Genomic DNA, 5,673 nt, shown 5'->3' on the forward strand with positions numbered 1-5,673 from the left:
CTTTAAGGAGTTTTCTTCTCAATTTTTTCACTCACTTGATGAAATATTTGTCAATTTTTCACTATCTTGACCTTAATTCAAATAACTCCATTTTCACGAAACTTTTTTTACTTAAATCCCCTCTCCCTAATCGATCTTTAGTAACACAACATTTTCCTTTCTTTATGATTAGTTTGTTGTTACATTATTGTTAAACTGATTTTTGTCGCCTAAAATCAGAACAAAGTCTGGTCCCCACTAATGTAGCATAGGGCAACCAGGATATCAATCCAAGGACTCAACTATGATTAAGTTTCAGAGTGTAGAGTTAATTCTCGTAATTATTTACTACTTAAATATAAAAACAAGGTGGGGAAAATAAAATGAATGAAATTAAAGAGAAAAGAGTAAAGAAATCAAATCTGTATAAAAGAAAAAAATCAAGAAATAAAATGCAATTTGAAATAAAAGAAAAGAAATGAGAATAGAACTCTAAACTACCTAAACAGAAACAAAATTGAAACTACTATGAGAACTTAAATGCAACTAAAATGATCTTACACTAATAAGCATTATTACTACCTAATAACAGAATCTAAAGATTATCACTGCAATAGGTAAATGATGAAAGAAAACAAGAAAATAAACCTAACTAAAAATGCTAAGAACAGTGGAACATATAACAAAACTTAAATGGAAGGAAAATAAAATCATAATCAAAACCAAGACTATTCTAATATAAAGTCAACAGAAATACTGAAAATGAAGAAGCAAACTAAAGATATTGGATAGAAAGCAAACAACAGAGGCAAATGTGCAATAAACTGAATGAAAGAGTCTCAATTCCTCTTCAGAAAGACATTCCGAGAAAGTTAAGCCCTCCTTGGGGTCTTTTGAGTTCGTATTTCAGAATTTCAAATGGAAATTCTCACTCAATTATTCAATCAATACACACTTCCACAAGAACAGGATTACAACACTGAGATTGCAGAATTAAAATCACACAAATCAAAATTAATAAAAGAAAAAAAAATAGAAACACAAAACCGATTTGAATCATCTCTGACTCGAGAAGACATCCCGAAAATGTATGCTCACTATGGAGTCATTCAATTCCAAAAGGAACCACAAAATTGCAGAGTTATAGAATCCAAATCATTTTCTAAAAACATAACAATGACAGAAATCAAAAACACAGAACAATCTCAACACAACAAACAAGAATAAAAGGAAAACACGAAATCGAATTTTATTAATATGAAAAAGGAAAATTACAAACATTATACCAGAGATCACCGAATGAGGAGCTCACGGATTGTCACAGTTCCATGAATCTCATCAGCGAAATCCAGAATCATGAACAATATCTCTACTCTAAGAAAAGCGAATAAAACCCTAAACTCTAGAACGGAGAACTGTAAACTGAAAGGATAAAATGTGTGTGAAGAAGTGTTCTCTATATACATGGTGAAATCCCCTTTTTATAGGGTTACAGAAGAAAGAAAAAAATGAAAAAAATGGGAAAAGGGGAACCTTGCTTCACTTGGACGCTTCAATCTTCGCCCTCCACGTGGCATCTCCGGTTAGCTCCATTTGCTCGCCGGTGAGCTCCCTTTTGCTCGCTGGTCATCTTCTCCGGGCAGGTTCTTCTCTGATTAAATGGCGAGAACACAAGCTTCATGATCTGGGTCACCATCAAGAGCTATTGAAGTTATCTTTCTCTCGCGCTCTCTGGAACCAAGCCCTAGAGGTTTTCTTTCTTTTCCTCAAAATGAATTTCTCGAGCATTGCAAATTGATGGACAAATTTGTAAGCACCAAAATATGATGTCACAAACTTGTTTCACAATCGGCAAGTATGACCGAATCGTTCAAGTAATAAACTTGGTAAGACCAAGTATCGTTCTTCCCAAAGGACTCACGGCCTAGTTTAGTTGTGTGGTTTGTTGATTAGCTAAGACTTACAAACGAAATAATTGGATTATATTATGCAAGACGAAAACTAAACATGTATGCATGAATTGATCAATGGCAAAGACAAAAGATAAACACTTTCAATGGATTATATGAATGAATATGTTGTTGGGGGTCAATTTCATCTCATCCACTCTCATACATTTTAGGAATTCAACATTCAAATCATCATTGTTAATGCCACTCTCTAAAGTACCATTCTAGATGGCTTCTCCCTAATCAAATAGTTCATACAATTCCTAGCATTCCTAATGATTAGTTCATGAGTGCAGGAGCTTAACGACAACCAATATAATATTGTCAGTATAATATTGGGAGAAATTCCCCGGATCTAGACTTCCCCGTACGTGTCCGTATCGACAAAACCAATAATCATGCAATAGAATGAGTTAAACAATGCAAGCATTAAGCAAAGAGGAAAAACCCTAACTAATGATGAAAGAAAGCATAAGTCTTAGATTAAGATGTAAGCATAAATTCCATATATGAGAGCTTCAAGAGATTACATTGATTCCCCAACAAACATACAAGGTTTAGTTCACCATATTCATGGTGAACCTAGATGAACAATAATGAAAGAATGAAAGAATAAACCCTAAAAAGGTGAAGAGGTAGCCTGAGCATCCAAGATCCTCCTTCAAAGGGGTGGAAGAGAGAGTGTTTGCCTCGTTTCTGCCAAAGATGTCTAACCCTAGGACGTGCAAGTCCTTAAATAGGGCATAAAAATAACATAAAACAAGTCCAAGCCCATAAAAACAAAAGAAAACCGATCCAAGCCCACTTAGAATGGCGCTCAGCGGTATTTTACCGCTGAGCGGTACTAGCGGTTGATCCATTTTGCCCCCCAACTGCTGTTTTGCCCCTCAGCGGTGATTTCGGCACCCGAAAAGTGCCGCTCAGCGGTATTTTCCGCTCAGCGCCACTCGGTCACACGTTTTCTGCGTTCTGGTTGGTTTTTCAGCATTCTGGTTGACTGGTTGACTTTTCTGGTTGACTGGTTGACTTTTCTGGTTGACTGGTTGACTTTTCTGGTTTCTGGTTGACTTTTCAGCACTCCAATCATTCGGTATTTCAATTCTTCTTTCAAATCATTCAATTAGCCTACAAAATCAAGGGAATCTTGCACAAAACCATTAAATTCACTTTCAACTCTCTTATTCTCAAAACTAAAGAAAAAATATGAATTCAAGCTAGTTTCTAAGTCTTAAAGGTTGCTTTTGGTATCAAATTTAAGCATAAAAATAACAGTTTTTCAACTGTTATCACAAATGAAAATGAATTTCTAGACCCCTATGGCAGCAGCAAGTCCAGTGCCAAAATGTCGTCGTCCCACTTATGTAGGCCCAAATCTAGCGTCAATCCATTCAGCCCAATGAAGTGTTGGTGTGTAGCGGCTAAATCAGCAAGCCAAATTCAAATCAGCAGCAACAATAACCCATTTGTCAACTAAGCCCAATTTCCATTCCAGCAGCTCATTTCAATTCAACACCTCTCAATCAACTTCTATTATGGCCCAAATGTTGGCCCAATCTTTAAAAAATCAAACAGCAATTAAGAAAAAGAAGAGAAATTACGCAATTAAAACAAAACATTTTTATTGAAAGAATTTCAGAAAAATACTAATTTCCTAATTATTAACAAAAGCTAAAAATTACACCTAAAAACCTCCTTTTAACTAAAATTCTATAAAACTAAAAAATCAATAGGAAAACCTAAAACTATCCTAATTCTAGACAATTAAAAACTAAAAGCAGCTAAGAAAAACTCCTAAACACAATTAAAAGTGCAAATTTGGAGAGTTATCACACCCCCACACTTAGACAACTGCCCTCCTGGGCAGGGACAAACTAGAAAGAAAAAGCAAAAGCAAAGACTCAATCTAAAAAGAAAAGACTAAAGACACACAACAAGAAACACTAGAATCTTATCACATTTAACTCAACTCTACCAATTCACACAACAACTAGCTATTTTCTCTAATCAAAACTGCACAAACAGAATCACCAACTCTAAATCTAAGTTTCAGTAACTCTAGCAAGCAAATAACAATTAGATTCAACCAAATCAAGCAAAAAATTACAATTCAGAGAAGTAGCAGCCCAATTTCAACCTCACAGGATAAGGTGTTTCTCTCAGATTCACTCAACTGTTTAGGTCAGCCTGTGTTTCACTCCACATGTCATGATAAACCACAATTCTTAACTTTGGAAAAACTCTAATTGACACTACTTGAATCAAGATAACTCTAGATCACTAGGACTTTCATGGCTTGTAATGTAATGGAGAATGGAAAGGGCAGATGGATGGGAAATAGAAGCAGAAACTGGAATGGAAAAGAGAAATGTGCAAGAAAGAAGGGAGAATCTGAAACTCACTACAGGTATTTTCTTTTAGCTTGGCCATAATCCATTTTTTTTCTTTCTCTTTCTAATATTTTCTTTTTCCAGGTCTTTTTCTCAATCAATTTTCTCTTTTTCCAAACTTCTTCTTCTCTTTTTCAGATCAGATTTTTCATTTTTTTAGAGCTCTTCAATTTCACCTCTGGCCTTACTCTTTTCTGCTTTCTGAGTTCTAAATTCTCCCTACTTCTCACAAGACTCTAAGGTTTTATGTGTATGATTGGGGAAAGGGTTTGTAATGGATTGAAAGCAAAGAAAAGGCTAAGGCTCAAATGAGGGTACAATGGAAAGAAATGTGAATGGGAAGAAGAAAGAAGGCCTAGATCATCTCTAAAGTTCTACCAAGATCAAGCACATCAAAGAGAATTAATACAAAATCAAAACTATGGCTATACATGCATGCAATCACACTAAAAAAAAATTGGCCCAAAACTCTCCAAGGTTAAAGATTTGTCAAAAATGGACTTGCTACTCTCTACCATGCAAAAACTGCTTATTTGAATTGAACTAACTGCAAAAACTACTGCTAGAGCTACATCTACTCAAATCTAGAGCTAAAGACACTATTGGCAATCTATCTTAAAGAAATAAAGCTATAAAGTTAAGTAAATCAGCAAAAAGTTAAGTAAAATGTGAAATAAAATCTAGAAATACCTAAACAAAATTACCTAAAGCTATTAACAACCTAGACAAACTAAGACAGAACAGAATGCAACCAAAAAGAATCTAAACTAAAGCTCTACAAAGTAAAACAGCAAAAGAGACATCTAAAGCAAAATGATATTAAGCTAACAAATCCTAATTACAAGTCTGGAAAGAAAACAGCAAAAGAAGAAAGAAAGGACTCTAAACATAACCTAAACCAACTCCCATCTAAAACGCTTCTACAAAAGAAAGACTAGAAAAAGGAAAAAAATAAGCAAAGAGTTAACTCTGAACCTAGCTAAACTAAAACAGACTCAAATTTAAAAGAAAAAGAGCCTAAGAAAATCCTAACAGTAGCAATGAATGGAAGAGATCCTAGAAAATTACTAAAAACCAGAACAGGACTTAGAAATTAAAATCTCAGAACAGAACCTATAAGGGAAAATAAAACTGAAACAAATGCTTATTTACAAAAATTAAAACAGAACATGAAAATGAAAAACACCTAAGACAATTGCTAATGCTAAAACAGAAATTAAAGAATATCTAATACGTGAAATAGAAAGCAAGAATATAAGAAAAGAAAGGAAATCCTAATATGAATTCTAATTACCGAAACTATAAGCAAAAATAAAGTCTAATCCTACAACCTAAAACATATTCCAAAAGCATAAAAA

This window comes from Vigna angularis, chromosome 3 (assembly GCF_016808095.1).
Source record: "Vigna angularis cultivar LongXiaoDou No.4 chromosome 3, ASM1680809v1, whole genome shotgun sequence".
Lineage (NCBI taxonomy): Eukaryota > Viridiplantae > Streptophyta > Magnoliopsida > Fabales > Fabaceae > Vigna > Vigna angularis.